Source organism: Rhinolophus sinicus, chromosome 6 (genome assembly GCF_057876585.1).
Source record: "Rhinolophus sinicus isolate RSI-liver-muscle chromosome 6, RSI-T2T, whole genome shotgun sequence".
NCBI classification, from domain to species: Eukaryota; Metazoa; Chordata; class Mammalia; order Chiroptera; family Rhinolophidae; genus Rhinolophus; species Rhinolophus sinicus.
In genome coordinates, this window is record NC_142506.1 from 16,951,319 (window position 1) to 16,960,256 (window position 8,938).

Genomic DNA, 8,938 nt, shown 5'->3' on the forward strand with positions numbered 1-8,938 from the left:
TGCTGGCAGGAAACCAGACACTCAGATCATCTTCAAGGCCGAAGAAAGTTTGATCTTGGCAACCGGAACTTCTCGTTTTATGTAGACACTTCAGGGATTTTTAACATCGAAGGCATTTTGGGACAAGGTGAAAAGGCTCAGAAAAATCAGTTTCTGTCTCCAAAGTTGAAAGAGTACATTTTTACCAATTGTGAATCTGTGAACTACATTTCCTCTGTTGCCACAATGCTATAAAGCTTGTTGGTCCTGCCACGCAGGTGGAGGCTATTATTTTAATTTGCATTTATGGACGACAAGCCTGACCCACATTTGCTTCTAGTGCAGCGTCCGGTGAAGATGTGATTTTGGTGACTGCTCCCTTAAGCCCCTGGATATAATTAGCTACATCTCAGCCTGAGACAGGGAAAGAGAACAGGTAGAGGGGAAAGAAAAATGAAACTTGGCCTTGCCTCTTGCTAACTCTGGAAACAAAATGTATTTGTTTCTTTGAAAAAAGTGCCTCCCAAGTTCTTGGCAGAGTGTTCAAAGTAGCCTTTATGTAAGAGGTGGAAGTTGTCTTTAGTCCAAGACCCAAGGACTGCATGCAGTTCGGCATGTACAAGATCAAACGCAGGTGCAGAGAAGATGCTGTGCACTTCAGCGAATCTCCCTGGGGGGACAGCCAGGCGGAAGATGGGAGGGGCGGGGGAAGAAGATTTTCCCAGTTTAAAAGATATTGAAGTCCCACTGCCTGGAGATTTGAAGCTTTTAAGGGACCTCTTAGAAAATTCCTTTGCACCGCACAGAATAGTGGGGATAAGACTCAGAATAAGAATCGTTCCTTCAGAGAAGTTCTGTTTTTACCTCCAGTACATCTCTTGAGAACTCTGAGGTAAAAATAAACCCAGCTAAAATGTGAGATCCCACAGCTTTGTGAGGCGAGGAGCTCTAGAAACTTCACTCCAGCAACATAATTGCTTCAGTTTCATGTTCTTTAGTTCGTTCAGTATTTGTTCAGTGCCCACTCTGTGCTCATGTGTGGTGGGAGGCAAACACTGAATTTCTCTCATGGAGTCCACGGGGTCTACTTTCAAAATGGCAAACGTGCCTGTGCCTTCTTGCCCCAGCTGTGGAAAGTGGCTTGAAATTTCAGAGGCATCCTCTCCTGGCACATTTAGTGGCCAGTGGCATCTAAATGAATGGAATCTTAGTTTTCTTTCTCCCTGCTTCTATTCTCACTTCTCTGAAGCAACTTCTTCCCAGGTACTTGTAAATGTCAAATTCAATGACAACCTTCAGGAACCTTCTCCCCTTGCTCCAATACCCTCCCACAGCCCCTGGACACACTTCAGGATATGGTGGAGAGAACATGGGCATTGGTATTAGATATATCCAGGTTCAAATCTTGGGAGGTCTTCAGAAACTGCCACTTAACATGCTGTGGGACTTTGAATAACTTAGATGTGAATCATTGCACCATTCTTCAAGTGTATGAATTCTGGACGCATCTAAATCTTATTCTCGTGTATACTGGAATTATTAAAAAAAAAAAAAAGTCCTTAGTCTGCATAGGCACTGGAAATACAAAGCTGAGTGATATATATCTGGCCTTGAGAGAGCCAGATGAAGTTTTAAATGCAGAAGACATTATAGTCTAGGGTGGTTAGTGGAATCAGTACTGAAGGAATTCACAATTCACAGGTTGGCACGTAGGGGAGAAAAAATTTATAAGTTGGGAGTTCTGCTATCAGTAGGAGACCTACAGGTCTGCAGTTGATCGTTCATTCATTTATTTATTCAACAAATATTTTTGAGTATCTAGTATATGTTAGACAGGGTAGCAAGTTTGATTCTATTGGTGTAGTCAAATCACATAATGGTAGTCATAATAGTTAAATGAATAATAATAGTAAAACTAGTATTTCAAAGTTTTCCATAAGTTTCTGTCTAGATGATTCTATTCTAGAGGTCAAAATCATTCTAGCACATTCTAGAATATATTCACTCTAGCACAATAAACATTTTGAGAAAGTGCTACGCCCATGTATGCATTGATCAAAGAGTGAACTTAATAGGGACTTTCTCCAGAAGGTTTCACAGAAGACTGACACAATAATTACCAAGCATTTTTATAAAGGATAGAATGCTCAGTAATAGCAAAAATCTCATCCTCTTGCAAGTAACAGAGCTCCTTCCAACGTAATTATTTCTAATCAGACAGTGGCATCTTTTCAAACAAGACACATCAAGGCCAAGCTGAATATGTCTGCTTTCTAGTCTCCCAGTGTGATACAGAATCGCTGAAAATAAGGACCTGAGAGATTATTCTCAGCTGGCTCTTGCTAAGATATAAGATTCCTGTGCCTACAGTTTTGAGATGTTAATAACTCCTCAGGTTGTGTCAGCCTGACATTGTGGAGATGATGACTAATGATAAGTTATGTGCATGCTAGAGAGACAGAAATGACTTGTCACCATGGCAATGGTTCGCATGGTCTGACTTTGTTATTATTCACCATGGTGAGTCACAGCCATCCCCTCTCCCTTCCTTACCACCTCCCCCAACCCCATGCACAAATATACACCCACTTCCTGCATCAGCATCTGTGTAGAACGAGATCATTAGCTGGAAGTTCATGCCTCAGTATAATCAGTATGGAAGTTTCTTTCAGTGACGGATATGTCTTTGCAGTTAGTTATCCAGAAGTACAGAGAAGGTCCCTGTCTTCTGGGTCCCAAGTATTAAAAGGCAAGTGAGTTGACCTGAGGGGTTATTTAACAAACACAGTGGAACTAGGAGCTAGCCATGAGCCTCAGCTATGGCTCAGCAACCAATTTTGTTTCTTTAGTAAACTGCCCTCTGCTCACCTATCTTGTACCCAACCAGTGATGTGATTTGTTGTAAAGAAGGAAGGCTAAAAGACATGACCCGTATAACCCCACAGTACCAGCCAATTCTCTTTAGCAAATAAAGTCTTTGTAGAGTCATCAAGGATGCCCTATATATACCTATTTTTTCTCAATTTATTCATTCAGTTATTCATCCTCAATACTCATTTACTTGTCACTTGCTATGTTTTAAGCACCAGGCTAGTCTCTAAGAATGCAATGATGGACTCTGAGCATTTAAGGAGATCAAACTTTGGTGTGAAAGGAACTTATGTAAATGTCCATCTGCAATACAAAGAGGATCAGTACTATAATTTGTTTCAACAAACATCACATTGAGCACCTCTGAGGTGCCAAACATTATGTCAGACAATGTGGATAAACTCAAAGTGTTTAGAAGAACATGTATTATAAGAAAAGAAAGACATGTTATTATAATAGAATGTTACAAGAACACCAATGAACGTGTACAACGTATAAAATAGTATCAATGAGTAGTTAGTATCTTTATTTAGAGATGACCAGAGAAGACTTACTGAAAGAGAGAACGCCTTGGTTTGTTTTAAGAGATGTTTCGGGAGTCACTCCTGGACTATCAGTGGAGGGTATTTCCGCTTGTGAAAGGCACAGATGCAGAAAATGGTTGCATCTTTCACTGCAGCAGTACATGCGGTGGGAAACACCAAACTTTGCTCATGAAGGACAAAACATCTTTATATATATATATATATATATATATATGTATATGTATATGTATATGTATATGTATATGTATATGTATATGATGTATATGTATATGTATATGTATATGTATATCTATATCTATCTATCTATCTATCTATCTATATATATATATATATATATAGAGAGAGAGAGAGAGAGAGAGAGAGAGAGAGAGGCAGTAAGGGAAAGTGAGGTCTTAAAGATGAGGAGAGATATGACTGTAATTAAATTTTAGAAGAATCTCTCCAGTAGAAGCGTGGCAGTTGATCTGCACAGAATATCCCTTCTCCCTGGCCACAGTAATTAGTTGAAAGGTCAAAAATGGGCACTTGATCCAATTGAGAACAAGAATCCTTTCTGAGGTAATTTTATTCTGAAGCCAAGGGAGACATCTTCTCTTTCCTGTTGCCTTAAGTTGAATTGAGAAAGCTGGTTTCTACAATGTCTTCAGTTATATGGAGCAAGCCTGTCTGCAGTAAAACAGAGTGGGACCAAGAGAATGACGGGGAGGAGAGGGAGGGAGAAGGAGAGAGATAAAGGACAGAGCAGACACCCACTGAAATCATTCTAATGCTTGGAACCTATTGAGTCTTAAGCCAGCTCCACCTCTGCCCATAAATTCCCTTCTGTTTAAATGATCCGAGTTGTATCACTTGTAACTAAGAGTACTGATTCACACAGAAAGGTTGGGCTTGACTGATCCGTGGAGATTTAGCAGCCAGCTGAGAATACAAAAGGCATTCCTGGCAGCAGGGCCAGCATTCAGAAAAGGGCAACACAAATGATTTTGGATGGCTAGACCACAGTGCTGTGAAGGGGCGAGGGAATGGCAGGTGATAAAGCTGAAGAGGGATCGGGACACAAATGACCTCGTAGGTCACACAGAGCTGGGACTGTATCCTGCAGATCAGTACTTCTCAAACTCTTTTGATAAAAGACTCATTTAAAAAAAATTTTTTATTCCATCACAGGCCAATACATATGTAGAACACATTAAAATAAACAAGTAGAAAAAGGAAATAAAGACATACAAAACCATAGCCAAAATTTTAAGTATGAGATTAAAATCATGTTTCCCTGAAAATAAGACCTAGCAGGACTATCAGCTCTAATGCATCTTTTGGAGCAAAAATTCATAGAAGACCTAGTTTTATATTATAGTAAAATAAGACCCGGTCTTATATTAATTTTTGCTCCAAAAGATGCATTAGAGCTGATGGTGCGGCTAGGTCTTAGTTTCGGGGCAACAGGGAACTAACATAAAATCACTCTTTCTAGTAACTATACACTTATTCTTAATTTTTCTACTTACCTGGTTGCAGACTAAAAATAAATGGTTTGCAGTCCAACCATAGTTCATAGAATACATATTAAGTAACAGGGATGGAGAGGCATCGAAACGTATTAAACAGAAGTGCCGAGATGTAAGTTGAGCTTCTGAGAATGACTACACCCAAAGTGGACAGACTAACAAAGATGTCTGCAGTGATGCATTGCAAACTCTGCTCTGAATCAGATACTGTTCACAATTACTCTCAGGACCTTGGATGAACACACAGAAGGCATCCTGATAAAAGACCGATGACACAGTTGTGAGATCTCACTAGCATTTTGAATGACGGAGTTTGGATTTTCTTTTTAACTGTTAGAGCTACCCAAGAATGAAATGAGGTGCCTTGTGAGATAGCAATTTTGTTCTTGACACTGGCAGTAGAAAGAGAAAGAAAGAGGCTGAAAGCAGAAGTGTGTGTGTGTGTGTGTGTGTGTGTGTGTGTGTGTGTGTGTACAGGCACATGCTTGCTAGAGGAAGACAGTGGAGTACCTACTGAACTTGCTCTTTTCTCAGTTCTGCTTTTGATTAACCTGACTGATAAGCCATTTAGACAAGGTCAAGGGGGAGAAAGAAGGATGCACCATATACGCGTATATCTTCCCACTCTGGTCTAAGTATGTGTGTTATTTTCTCAGGGTGTGGAAATATAAGCAGTTGGTCTTTGCCTCTATTACCTGGTTATTTGCTAAGGATCCTTCCCTGTGCCAGAGCTAGTGCCTCAAAATGGTCTCTTTCCCGCACATTTTCATAAAAAGTACGATTTATTCTGTGGTATATTCTGTTAAAAAAATGTTCTGAAGGGCAAATAAGTAGCCCCAAACCCCAGAGTTTAAAACAAAAATTACCTTGGAGTGAATTTTGAAGAGATATTTTTAAAACTCAGCAAGTAACAGGAAGGATTCTCTACATGGGGTTATCACATATTACTGTGTTTCCCTGAAAATAAGACCTAGCTGGACCATCAGCTCTAATGTGTCTTTTGGAGCAAAAAGTAATATGAAACCTGGAATTATATTATGTTATGTTATGTTATGTTATGTTATGTTATGTTATGTTATGTTATGTTATGTTATGGTTACGTTATGTTACGTTACATTACAAGACCGGTCTTATATTATATTAAAATCTTATATTAAAATAAGACCGGGTCTTATATTAATTTTTGCTCCAAAGACACATTAGAGCTGATTGTCTGGCTAGGTCTTATTTTCAGGGAAACACGGTATCCCTCTTGTACAGGATTAATAATGCAGAGAAAATGAGTCCCTCTAACTGACTCCTCCGACTCCCAAACGCTGGCTGATTTCCTCAGCCACCACTGTCACATATATTTTTGGAGTCATCTTTCAGGATGATCTTGGTTGAGTTCATCAATTTCCCACAGTGCTGATATTCCGACTTCTTACTGAAGGCTTTAACAAGAAGGCACATAATTAAACTCCCAGCACACCACTAAGCTGCATTATTGCAGTGGAATAAACAATCTGCTTCTCAAAATCTTTCAGTTAATGAAATGTCTGACAAGATTTTCATTCATTTATAGCAAATATTCAAAATATTAACAATCACTACTTTTTGGGGGGTGTTTACTATGAGCTAGTCAATATGCTAAATATCTGAATGTACTAAGATATATTGTCTGATTAAATTCTAACAGTAACACAGTTAGGAATATTGTACTATTAACTTTTGTCTACAGATAAGGAAACTCATAGACACAGAAAGATGAGGCAACTTGCTCAAGGTGATGAAACTAAAATCTAAATAGACATGCATTATAAATTATACAATTTCCATACCATTAGAGGAAGGAAATAAGTGAGTTCGAAAATGGAACATTACAATAGAAGGCAGAAAAGGAGTAAACCAAAATGTGATGCAAGAAATAAACTCACATTCACCAGTATCAATTATGAATGTATGTAAAGAGCTATGTATCCTTTTAAAGAGACACAAATCTAATGACCCCCCACACGTTGAAATAAACCATTTAAAAGTATACTTGGAAAATACTCACATAAATAAAGCTGATGGACTCTATTCATAACAGAATATTACTTAAAGGCAACAAAAGTACTATTAGGGATAAAGAGAATTATTACATAATATGGAAGGGACTAGCAGAAATACATATCAGTGTTGAAATTGTGTATGTCTAACAGCATAGACTCAAAATATATAAAGCAAATATTGTAAAAATTACAAGAAGGAGATATGTGCATAAATTCATAACCATAGTGAGTAACTTTTGACACTCCTTATATAGGTCAAGCAATCAAAAAATTAGTGACGATATAAAGTTGAACAACAAAAGACACACATTTGAACAAGAAAAGAAAAAGAAAATTGAAAAACAAAATATATTAGATTGACATCCAACAATTACACAGTATATTGGGATCATTTTCAAAAACTGAGCAAAAATTAGTCAATGTAATTCTCAACAAACATCAAAGAACTCATAACATAGAGATCACATTCTCTAACGACACTGCAATAAAATTAGAAATCAGTTGCTAAAGTGTATTTGGAAAACTTTACATGTACTTCTCAATAACTCATGAAAAGATTATAACATTTAAAATGAAAAGATTGTAATATTTAAAATGAAAAATTATAAAACTACTACATATTAGAACTTCCCAAATTCAGATAAACTGGCATATAGAGGTAAATGTATAGCCTTTAAAGGCCTATATTTGAAACTATAAATGGGTGAACATCGGTGAAATAAGAGCAAACTCAAGATGTTAGAAAACGAGTAACCAAATAACCCAAGGAAGTAGAAAGAGAAAAAGAATAATGATGCAAGTAAAAATTTATAAAATTGCAAACAAAGATACAATAGAGGATTAACAAAAGCAAATTTGTTTTATTTTCTGGAGTAGTAAACACATCTGAGACAGTATTTATCTAGAAATTACAGGAAATTTTCATAATTGGCATGAAAGGGGGAACATAACTGGAGATGCAGTAGTAATGGAAAAATCCATAACTGACTATTCAAAATGCCACTATGCCATTACATTTCAAAATTGGGAGAGACCAAATCATTTCCTAGCAAAACAAAATTGGACAAAACTGATTCCAGAAGGGAAAGAAAACTTGATTAGACTTATACATATTAAAGGAATTAAATAACTGGTTTAAAATGATTTGTTGTAATTAAATACATAATTGGTTCAAAATCTGTGAGGTGTTTTACAGGAATTTCTATGAAATAATTAATCTTTATGTTATAAAAATTTTCCATAGTTAAAACAAGAAATCAATCTCCTTGTAACATGTTGAATAATATCCCCTAAAAGATAGGTGCCTGTCCTAATCCTTGCAGCTTATGAATATTACCTGATATGGCAAAAGACTGACTATTACCTCATGTGTATTGGCAAAAGATGTGCTTAATTTAAAGATTTTTTTTAGAGGAATTTATCCAGATTATCTGGATAGATATCCTTCTAAGAGAGAGAGATAGAGGTGGTTTTCAGACAGAATAGGAGGTGGCAGTGTGACCACGGATACAGAGATTGGGGTGATGTGACCACAAACCAAGGAAAGCCTACAACCACCAGAAGCTGGAAGGGGCAAAAAACAGATTTTCCATCTAGAGCTTTCGGAGGGAATGTGGTCCTACCAACACCTTGAGTTCATACTTTGGGTCTCCATAACTGTAGAAATAAGTTTCTGTTGTTTTAAGCCACCAACTTTGTGGTAAGTTGTCATGGCAGTCACAGGAAACTAATATACTTCTCTATCCCATTTTCAAAGGACAGTAAAATTTGACTTCTAAATTAGGCAAGGGCGGTGTGGAAAAGGAAAATTTTAGACAAATATTCACTTATGAATAGAATGTAAAAATCCTAAAGAAAACATTGTGCCACTGAATTTAACAAAATACATGTATATTTGTGTATAGTATATGCATGTACTCTTCCTTTGTTGATTTTCATTCTTTTATCTTTTCTAATATGTGAATTTGGGAAGTATTGATTTGTAGTATTTCCAGTATACATA